Raw genomic sequence first — 12,282 nt, 5'->3', positions numbered from 1 at the left:
TAAAATACAATGACGATAATTGCTGCTGAGCTGCTGATGGCGCCAGCGTGTGCATGTGGATGCGATGATGGCCGGGGGGAGCGGGTGCCAACACCTACAGTACCCAAGTGCCCAGTTAGCAAAGGGCTTCTGACCTTGCAAAACATAAAGATCTGCATGTTTTGAGTATATCTGTACAGGGAAAATGCAATTTCGAAGGAAAGCATATTTTTTAAATAGTGATGAAATTGCATTCACAAATGCGTAATCCACTGATGATCAGCGTGTGAAAGGAACTTAAGCAGGATAAAAGCTCACCTTTTCCAAATGAGTGTGATAGTATCTGAGAAGAGAAAGGGGGTGGTTTGTTAGTCATAGTTTACTGATGCTAAACACTTTACTGTCAAAAAAATCTTGAAAAAATTTGTTTGGATTTTCAGAGTATTTATAAGTTTTATTGTTAGTACCAAAATGCCAAACATTTTGAATTGAAGCTTGTAAAATGTTTTGATTGAATCATCATATTGTCCTGCTTTCTCAGTCTGGTTGTTTTATAACTGGCTTCTAGGAGAATCTGCCTTATACTAGCTGTCTTCCGTACCTGATACTTTTGCTGGGAAAGGCAGTTTACATCCCTGTGAAGGTGTACAGTACCTCAGACTGCAGCTCTTCTCCAGGCAGGTTGCTTTTACCCAGTATAAGATTTTGCTGCTGGTGGCTTTTGTTGCTGGTGGGTTTTACAATATGAAAGATGCCATGACTTGCAGACCGAGAGTTTCTCCTCAAGATTCTTTCCAATGACAGAAGGATGACTCTCTTCCATGATGCAGTTAGGAACCTGTCTGGGTAGAAAGAGATTAAAAGAAGAAAATTACACCGGGGAATGAAAAAGCAACCAAATCAGAAAAAAAAGCAGGAATAAAGCTTGCTCTCATCTGCCTCTTATAATAATGTTCCCTTCTCTGTATTTTGTATAATAACTGACAAAGTCCTGGAAGACAAATCTTTCCTGACTGCTAATTAATCAATGACAGCTCTACTATTATACTAATGTCCTACTAGTTCCTTATTTCTTTTATTTCTTTCTGACACCATTCTTCAGCCTCAAATATCCTATGCTCTTTACCAGAACTTAACTCTAGTCTTGTCCTAGTTAGATGAACACAGATCATCTGCTCTTGTTGTTCAGGTCCTTGGTGCTCCATATGTTCTGTCTTATTCTTTCAGGTAGCTGAGAGATGCCTTTTAAATGTGTCTTTTGTTTCTGGAATGAACAAATACGCTACACATCATCTGTTCAATCACTGTTAACAATGATGACCATCAGATCAGCAAATAAAATGAAGGCTGCAGTCCTCAAGAGAATGCAAATTATTCATATTTTACCCTACTGTCCAGTGCCTCTATTTTTCTCTGACAGCAGGACTAAGATGAATAGGATTGCATTTACATTCCATTGTTTACATGGAGCATGTTTACATTCCATTATTGTGGCTATAAAACATCTGCCTGACATGAACTTTAACAAGTTTGGTGCATTCAGGATCAGATCCCCTTAAAATAAGAATAATGTTAAATAAAAACATAGAAGATTATTATTAATACTGTGTGGGTAAAAATCTCCCACATTTGGTGACAAACAGGTAACTGCAATTTCTCCAACCCTGCCCTGAAAACAATATTTCTGGCTTTCCACTTATAATACATTAACATCCCAAGGCTTAGACATTGCCAAGAAACAAAGGTTGATAGTTGATATTTATTAATAGCAACATTTTGAATTCTGAAATACTCTACTGTGCTTGATGGATTAAACCAGCAGGCAACGTATATGCAATATTTTTGAGATAGTTTACAACTGCCTCGAAAGTATGCTTAAGGGCTACTTATGACTTGATTGAAAGATGCTTCTCTGAATGGCTCCACAGTTCACCAAAGAGGTGTAAGAGGCTAGTAAGATTACAGCAACAGAAAATACTTGCTAGTGGGATTTCTCCTATTGTATTTATTTTCCACAGAGTGTTAATCTTCAGAATCACAAATCATTGGGAGTGTCAGGGTGATAATCAGAATTAACTGTATCACATTGATTTTATTGCTGCTTAAAGTAGCATCTGCTGTGGTTATGAGCAAAGCTTTAAATCACTGTAAATGTGAACAGTGATGATAAAAATATTTGTCTCTGGAATCCCAATCCTGTTACAGATTAGGCAGCTGACCACAATCAGCTTCAGACCTCTTCTGTTTAACTGGAAGAAAGTCACTGAGCATTCTTCAGAAGGTGCGGGAGCATATTCAAATAATGGACATGAAAGAGATCTTAAAGGAAAAAATAAAATAAAAAAGCGACTATGACTCTTAACCTCAGTTGGATGCTTAACCTTTTGTTCAAGCTACTCTCTTAAGTGGCAGGTAAGACACTGGGTAGTGGCAACTGGTGTTTTATGTCATCATGACATTAATGTCCTGTGGAGGAGGAGATGGGAAACACAGCAGTTTGCTTTTTTAATCACTTGGCAGTTGACAGGGATCATTTTAATTTCCTGCAGGCATGGCACCATTCTTTGCAACAGCCTTGTACTTGCACAAAACACTGAAGTCTTTCTCAAGAGTTTATTTTTCCCTTAATATTTGTGTGTTATACAAAACTAATGCTCATTGACTTAGTATAGCACTAGGGACTCAAAAGTACATTTTAATGAGTATATCAACTCACATATGTTTTTGATACTTTGATAGGTGGCAGTGAGAAGTAGCAAGTCTTCTCTCTTTGTACTCACAATGTTTATTTTAAACAGCTAAAATGAATACTAATATATTTCTCACCAGTAAAATATTTGTGTAATGATTAAGTCTAGTTGAAAGTTTTATAGACGTACATGGATAAAAGCTCAGTCTGAATCAATACCACCAGCCTGTTTATTGGGTAAGGGCACATTTGTATCACATGAATTCTCTACTGGCAGGGTAGTTGATAACTCTGTGGGACACCCAGTATGAGCGAATGTCTAAGAACCACTCATGCGTACTAAAAGGAAATGTGGTCTCGGACAACTTTTGATGAGTGGGAGGCTTACAATATTCTACTTGCATTAATTACCAATACTCTGGATTACCAGAAATTCCTAGAGGTTCAGTTATTAATTTTTGATGAAATTTCTAGTGAGTAGAGACATTCATATGGAAGGGCTTTGCTCCAAGAATCTGGTTCCTGTTTGGAGAGACAAAGCCAGGAGAATATAGCAAAACCAAGGAATGGGATTCAGCATTAAAAAGCTACAAATTTGTTTTGTCAGCTCTGACCTGAATGAAATACAGATGACAAGGAAATCAAGGCAGCTAATAAAGCATGGTTTTGCTTTGGCTTTCCTTTTTTCATGTCTGTTTTCTACTAACTAGGGTCCTTACTTATACAGTGAAGCTCATTTTTTCTTATTTTACCTGGCTTTTGTCTAGTGTAAAGAAAGATTTCAGGATTATCTGCCAAAAGCTTCATTCTCTAGAGAAAAAGAAGTGTAAAAAAAAATTGGTTGATTGCTCTTGAAGTGCCTTGTGTCCCCTGTAACGTAGGAAACTTGCTGGGTTTGGAAAAGTTTCCTTTGTAACTACAGACTGTATTAGTAGTGACTTTCTAGTTTGAAGTGAATATCAAGTCACAGGGAGGACATATCCATGCAAAAGTGTCAGAAAAGATATATTGCATGCAACAAGTGGGGGGGTTATGAATCTGAGCCTTAGGGTTCATCTTAATGACAAGAGTTTAATAAAGCTTTCCTCTGTGTTAGACCTGGCAAGTTTTTATACTTAGCAGGCCTGCAGTCTTGTAAATACGACAGGAATGGTTTCTCCAGGATATACTGTCTTGGAGTCCTACAAACCTTGCCTCAAACAAGATAACGTGTATAACTGTCAAATAATCACAATTTAATATTGGTCTTTTCAGTTTAAACATCTATGTTTAATTCAAACCTTATTACATCTAGATGTGCATACATGCTTACATATTACATATACACACACACAAACTTCCTTGAATACTGTGGAGCTATTATTTACATTACTCCAACTTTTATTCTTCCCATAGTGATAATGTTACCCAACAGCTTTTTTTTTGTTTGTTTTATTTTTAATATTTCCTGTATAAAGAAAATCTAGCAGTTCAAAGTAATGTTGATGTACTTCAGCTATTATGGCTGTGCAGAAATGTCCAGATAATTGTTCAAGCTTGTCTTGCTTTCATTATGGTGAGATTATAGAACAATTAATACTGATGGAGGCATGAAAGAGGGGTATGTTTAGGAGACACGAGTAGTTTCACTGAGAATTTGAAAAAATGCTGCCTTCCGTACTTCAGTAAGAATTTTAGGAAGGCAATTAGAGATAGGCATTTAGTTAGAAAATACTTTCTCAAATTTTATCATGATGAACCCAAGTAAGGGTCATGATAGGTTCACAGGTGTGACTGCTCAGAAAACACAGCTGCAGTAAGCTCCCTGTCACTTATTTCATGACAATGTAGGGTGCTAGGAATAGAATAAGTTCTCAGCAGAAGAAATATGGATGAACATTAGTGCAGAAATGGTAAATTACATTTAAGAAACATCATCTGGTAAAATGAAGAAGAAAGATTTTCTTGAAAAGGAAGATAATAAGGTGGGGGGGGGGACGACACACAAGATATATAGTTGTACAAGGACAGTGGGGTGTCACAGAAGTGATTACTTCATGCCTGTCTGAAGGATCAGCAAAATAAGCTATCATGTGCTTTTGTAGGACAGTTAGAATAGAACAGAAAAGTGCAACTGACATGACAACAAAGAGGTAAAGAAATGGACATAGATTAGTACTCGTATCCGTTTTCAAGAGACTAGCAGTAGGAGTTGTGAGGAGGGGTAGAAAGAGAATTACAATCAAGTGAGAATGCCTTTACAATAGTAGGGAGAAAGACCAGTGAATGCAGAAGAAGCTAGAGAGGGGTAAAGATTAATGATAAAAAGAAAGTGACAAAGGGAGCACTGCAGGTCAGGAAACATGAGTGGATGAGGTGAAGTTGAATTAGATCCGAAGTAAGTCAGTGAATTAAACTTCATTTACATATACTTGTTTTGATCATCTTTAAAGGAACCTATAATTCAGTATGACAAAGCAGGAGTGCACACCTTCAGAAAAAGTCTTTCAAGTATGAAATGGGAGACCAAAGGTTACCACACTGCAATAACTATTGTGAATAGTATCTGTCTAGATAATTAAAACAAAATCAAAAGAAATGCTTGTAGTAAAACAGAGAATATATTAAAACTAATTTTGCAAAATTCAACTGAAAGGAGAGAACCATACTGTAGAGAAATTTTCCCAGAATGTCCTAGCCTTTTCTTGTATTGTACTTGTAAAAAGGGCCAAATTTTTTTTTGTCTAAGTTTTAAAGGCCTCTGGACCTAACGAAAATGTGTTTGTGAAAAGGGATAGACACAACTTCTTAAAGAACCTGTCAATTTTGCTTAAAAATCTCCAAGATGGGTTTTGACAGAATGATTTAGATACTTCTTTCTAGGTACTGGCCTGGGCTAAAAGTTTTTTTTTTCCATGAGTAAAGATCTCAAATGAGGAATGGAGCTCCCTGATGACAGGATTGTACTTTAGTTAGCCCACAGTTCACATTCAGGAAGTAATATGTTATATAATTTTCTAAATATCTATATTTAGGCAGATGTGCATGACAAGAATAAACATTTGGTTTTTATTGAAAATGATGAGATTTTTATTTGCCTGTTTTTCAGTAAGGTTATGTTATTAGGCCTGTTGTTGACTGAAGGACCAGATAGACAAGTCTATCTAATAGAAGACAAATTCTTAAACCAGTGCAAAAGCTGAACATGGAATTGTAATAGGAAACAAAAGACTTGCTTTGGATAAACTTGATTTTGAATGAGTGAGTGTTGCTGGCTGCACAGACTTATATAAAGGACAAGAAAGCTGTGCACAGATTTTTACCTCTGGTTTTACCACACACAAAATCTGTTACTGAGAAAGGATGGAGAGACCATGCTGAAGAGAGACTGAAGAGTTCCTTGCTAAAATTCTTATGGGTGTTTTTTCTTGAAGGGATGCAAAGAACATCATGATGAGGATGAGGCAACAGATTTGCCTTCCTACCTTTTTAAAGAAACAGAAAGGTGTTTCCTGGATGAAATTCTAACCTATATGGACAAGACTAGGAAAAGCAATGAAAGACAATCTGAAAATTCTTTCATTTTCATTTCAATTTCAAATTCTTTTGAAGACATGGCTTGTGTTCAGAATAAATAGCATGTATGCTATTTATAAATAGTCTGTATGCAGTTAACTACCTTAAAAGGAAAAAAAAATTTTCCAGTCATTCACATCCAACAAGGATCATAAAGGGACAAGGAGTAGAGGGTTTTGTTGTGTTTGTTCTAATAAGTAAAAGAAAGTAAAAGTATTTATAACATGTTTATTTAATGGTCCTGGGGTATTTTTTCTGCTAAGTGAACAGGGAATCTAACTTTTACGGTGAAAGGTGTTTATTAAATGTCACGGAAGTCTTGCCGAATTTTTGTCTTGCAAAATAAATTATTATTGCTTTGCAGCAAATTATGGAAAAGTGAAAATTTCTGTGTGATTGCTCAGCACCTTACACTTCTCTATGTTTTCTCCAGTTCCAGTTGCTTCCCCTGAGCAGACTGTCTCTGGCATGTTTTCCTCTGTAGTTAATGAGGCATTCTGAGGGATGAGGTAGTGCAGCATGTGGTCTAAACAGTTTCAGAGATATGTCTTCTCTTTCCTTTTGCCCTTTGTAATTTAAAATTGAAGTAGATACTGAATATGATCTGTTTCCAGTTCCTTCCTCACCTCTCCTTTCTAATGTTTTGGAAAAAAGGACCGGGTTTTGTGATTAATGTGCTTTGTTTCAAAGCCAAATTATGGCAGTCAGGTAGAGAGTGTTATCTGAGGGATTCTGGGCAGAACCTTTTCCCAAGACTGAATCCACACAAAACAGAGCTACCACTCGCATTGTGATGCCACATGTGAAGTGGAAACTGTCAAAAATGATGTGCAAGTCATCCAACACCTGGGAAGTTAGAGTTATAACTGTATTAAAAAAAAAAAAAAAAGATAGCAAGTAAAAATTGGCCATATCTGGTCAAAGCAAGTGAAAAATTTCCTTCATTTGAAAATGCTTCATCACTGTATTATTTATCACAATATTATTAAGAAAGATGTCTTTACAACAAATTTAAACACTATTTTCTGAAAAACACGTAGGTTTGAAAACTCAGGAGCATGCATGAAGTCAAAAAATTTGAGTTTTATTTATTTTCAGTATTACAAAAAATCCCTTTTAACACCGTATTAAGAAAATTGTCACAGGACCATTTTCAGATTTTTCTTCCTTTTTGCATACTGCCTGACCTAAGTTTCTGATTTTTTTTCAAATCCCAACTATCTGTTCAATCATTGCTCTTCAGTGAAAGCGCAATTCTGTTTAGCAAAAATCATCGTCTCTAGCTTATCCTTCAACATAATGTGTTTTACAACAAAGAAATAGTCAGGGTTTCACATGGTTAAAGCTCAGTTAGCCCTAGCACTCCATCCCAATCTGCACATTCCTGAACATACACGATACCCTCAGTCTTCTCATTTCATCCTGAACAGGTGCAATTCAGTTGTATACTTAAATTTAAAATATGCATATATTTTATATTGAATGGATCAGAGACTAATGATGGGCCTTCCTTCCTTAATGCCGATACAAAAAAAAATCCACAATACTACCAGCTGTTACAAATTATTACCTTTTAGATAAGGGTTCAGTAGACTACTGAAGGACTTTGAATAGGGGCAGAAAACACTGTTTCACATGTGTCCCTGTCTCTGTTATTTTCTAAATGATCTGATGTAGCTAGAGGGAAATTGTCTGATAGCAGGCTCAGGTTAAGGCTGTGGAAAGAGAACAAGCTAAAAAAGGGCAATGCAGATGAGCACAAAACTAGAATTACTGATGCTGCAGTAGTAAAACACTACAATAACTTCAGTATGGTTAACATTTAGCATCAAATTATATTGGGTTATCCCTCTAAATCACTACTTTAGCTTTTGCCGCCATGTTCCTACCTGTTTCAGCTTTTAAGTAGAAAATTTCTTCCTATCCTTTCTCCACTTACATAAAAATATTTTGAATTATTATATAGATTTACAACCTCAGATGCTTTTAACCTAAGAAGACAATAAAGATGCTAAAGTATTATTTAATTCCATTGTACAAACACAGTACATGTACTAGTAAATCATGGCAAACACATGGCGCGGATGCTGAAGATGCTGATGGTAAAATTGATATCAGAATGCTGGGGGTTGGATTTTGACTGTCTTCTTTGCTCCAAAATATTCCCTGAATTATTTGTCTGGCTTATGCTGTCTTTTGGAATTGCAAAAAGAAGGAAGTTAGTGAGTAACTGAATTATGGTCTCTCTTTCTTTGGTTATATATCTTGTAACATGGATGGAAGACGTGTTATCCTTTTCAGCTTGCTTTCTGTCCCTTCTCTTACCACCATATTTTAGATCAATCAAGTTGGATCCATCTTTGTGCTGTACATCCTGATTAATTTTACTTGTTTTTCACTCCAGTGGGGAAGAACAGTCCCTTAAGTTATAAAGCCATAATCATCTGAGCTGGTTTATCTCTCACCAGTTAGGTTTTCTTTTACTTGTAACTCGATATGCAATCCCCTGTGTACAACATCTTAGCCCTATAATAATTCACAGCATTAATGTGGAGTGTAAGTGTGCTTGTTAGTATATTTGTCTCCTAAAATAATAGAAAAATGGTTTTAAACAGGGGACTTATTCTCCCATTAACCTTGTGTCTGGTTTCTAATTCATTCAACACTTCTAGTGCTGTGATCTACACCTTTACAATTTTATAAAATATTCTAATATAAAAGAACATAGGACGAGTGAATGCCTGAAAGAACCTTTTAGCCTGATAATTAGTATGAATTTAGAGATATAGTTATTTATCATTTTAAAAACTAAATTACATTCTTATGTGAGCTAAGGTTACACAGTGGTAATGCATTAGCTTGTCACCTCTGGAAATGGCCTGCTTTCCAATCTGACCTATTATAAATCATCTGTGGAATAAATTAAGTCTCTTAATCAGTTCCTGGCTGGTTCACCATGTTAAAAAACACAACACATTTTTCAGATAATCTTAGAGAGGCTCAGGAAGAGAATGGATGGAATTGTTGCAGGTTAAGATTAAGATGCATTGAAAGAGTGAGTAAGCAGACTTCAAATGGAAGAATTTCATGCTGACTCTGAAATGTTCTTGCTTTTCAAATGATGATTTTTTTCTCTAAAACTACCACAATAAAACTTTTGTTATTTTTATACAAGGTTTCTTGCACTTTTTAAAAAGTGGATTTATTCCAAGTTTCCCCAAAACATTACTCTTGAATAATTATACCATCTATCAAAAAAGTTTCATACAGCTTTAATCTGTAATTTTATTCCTTTGAAGTCAGAAATGTCGTATTATGAATAATTTTTTAGATAAATCTAATTTAAACAAACAAAAATTCAAGTAAGAGTTAACCTCCTGTAGTTGAACAGAACTTGGTCCATCTGTGCTGCACTGCTGTACCTTTCATCCATCTGTGCTATTGCATCTTGTTTTAGCTTAATGTTTGCCATGTTTTGCTTTGTGGTCTTTGTGTTCATCTGCAATTTTTTCTATCAATGGATTCTGCTCAGAGCTTTCAGTCTGACCACACTTGAAAATTGATGGGAATCAAAAACTTGGCTCCAAATTTTTCATCTCACATCCTTAATATAAATTTACCAATAATGTTGTTTACTTGGGCTTCATTATGTTTTACTCTTGAAATGACTTGGTCTGCCCCCTAAACTAAAAACAATAGAATAATCTGCTTGTGTCTCTTGTGTCCACTTGGTCTCTGTTGGTTGGTTCTATTTGCTGTGGTTTTGCTTTTATAGGACAAAATGCTTACAAGAATAGCAGCATTATAAAACTCAGTGAGGCAAAAGTATCAGAGAGGCCTGATCATCACATAAAAACTCACCTTTTGGGATTATTTTGATGACTGAAATAATTACCTTGGGTTTGCAATGTAACTAGGCTTCAGCTGAAAAAAAAAATCACTTTTCCCCATTAATATAGGCTTTGGTAAAGTAGGTCAATGAAATGTTTTAAATTATTCACAAATGTTTAGAGATTTTTACCATATAAAACTCATTTGCCTCCTTTAATATCAGTGATACTTCTTAACTAAGAAGGAAAAAATAATTTTAGAAGTGGTATTTTCAGTACTCCAACTCCTGTGATCATTAGAGATCCTTAAAGATACAAGGTATGTCTTTTAGAAGATGCTCATCTTCCCATGGCTTTGTGTAGTGCCTATGAAAATATAACAGGTAATAGTGAAGACTTCCAATTCATAAGTGCCTAGCCCAGTACTTTTTGTCCTTTACAGCATACCTGCCACATCTGTGGAATGACCTGTGAGGAATGAGTATTCAAGTGGTTCTGTCAGGAACAAGCAGTTTGTTAAGCTCTATTGCTGACATTTAATGATTGTAAAAAAGCTCAGAGTAACAAAACAAACAAGCGACCCAGGAAAGGTTCACTTCTGACTTTTTCAGTCCTAAATGATCAATAGAGAATAGATAATCTGTCAATAACAGATTGTGAGACTCGGCTCAGCACAAGATTCAAGCTGGAGAAAGTACAAATTATTTTTCCCTCTGAGAAAGGCCTGATCCCTTTAGGTCGTGATGAGGCTGCTCAGAGAACAGCATCTGGCTTTGCAGTGTAACAGCCTGTACTCATTCTATCTGACAGAATGACGTATGTTGAAAACATTTTTTTCTTCAAGGAAAGTTTGCCTTGGTAAATGGAATTATGTTTAGAAGTCTGCAAATTTACTATGAAGTTGGCCATAGACAAACTGTAATTAAGTTAAAAGCAAATCATATTCTAAGTATTGAAAATCTAGATTATTTGATAGCAGACCTAAAAATACTATTAAGTCTTGTCCAAATTTATATATTTTGTATTTCATAGCTTTTCATCTCAGATTTCCCTGAAAGATTTTTTAAAACATTAAACAGTATTGCAAAAAAAAAAAAAAATGTGGTTAAACAATTTTGATGAATAAATGCCTTTGAGTATTCCAGTGAAAATCTCTTGTAATTCAATGGAATTAGAACCCTTTGAAAAATAAATTTTACCCATTCATCATTTATTCAACAGGGGAGTCTGATAGCATTGCCTGTCACAGAGGATCACTGCAATTATTTGTTATAAGAACTTGTTTTATGTAGAAAATTTTTATGCTAGGCATGCTTCGTTTTGATGAAATTTCAGAGAAAAAAAACGAAAAAGCAAGGCTAAGAAAATACATAGATATTTTATGATTAAAAACATTAAGCTGTTCTTAATTTTTGCTGAAAGCTAGTCCTTCCATATTCTAGAGCAGGAAGAAATAAATTTTTGTCTGGAGCACATTCCTTTTTTTCCTCCCATCCTTGTGAAAATGTACCCAGCTGGACTAAATTATGTGCCTTATAAACATTGAAATTCATAAGCTTTAAATAAGGGCCTCTTAGAATTGTAGGTTTTGAATTCCCCATATAGCTGTTTCCTGTTAAGCATATTTGGTCTGGGGCAGAAGGGTAATTTCAACACAGCTACAACCCTGCACGCTCCCAACAAAGATGGAGCAGGGAACCTTTCTCTTCTGAGAACTAAACAGTTTATTCCATTTCTTGGTGTTAGTAATGTGGGAGAGAAAGACTTGAATACAGAGGGAATAAAACACTGACCTGAAACACTAAAGGAGCAAAGGAGTAGTAAACTGAGAAAGGACGATGTTTCCCAACTAGTCTCTGTACTCAAAAAAGCAAGAGTGGGTCTGGTTCTCCTGGGATGTACAAAGGCAAATCCAAGGGGCCTGGGAAGGAGGACAGAGTGAGCTGGAGTGCTCAGGCAAGGAGCAGGTGCAGAGCTCTAGAATAGCTGGAAACTGGGACTTGGAGCGAGGGTAATAGAGACTACCAGAAAGTTATGGTTCTGAGAAAAAATGCATTTTTGCTTTGGTTACCTTTTCTTCAGGGAGAGGGTAAGTTACCACAGTTCTAAGTTTGTGAATGTCATCAGCAGAACTAGCTAGCTTGTTTCACAAGGGAAAAAAAATCCACTGAGGACTAACACATTCCCTTTTAATTCTTTGGAGCTTTGGGAAATATTTCTATTATTCCA

The sequence above is a fragment of the Egretta garzetta genome, unplaced genomic scaffold (genome assembly GCF_000687185.1).
Source record: "Egretta garzetta isolate BGI_Z169 unplaced genomic scaffold, ASM68718v1 scaffold375, whole genome shotgun sequence".
In the NCBI taxonomy this organism is placed as follows: Eukaryota; Metazoa; Chordata; class Aves; order Pelecaniformes; family Ardeidae; genus Egretta; species Egretta garzetta.
Note: the sequence above shows the minus strand (reverse complement) of the source record.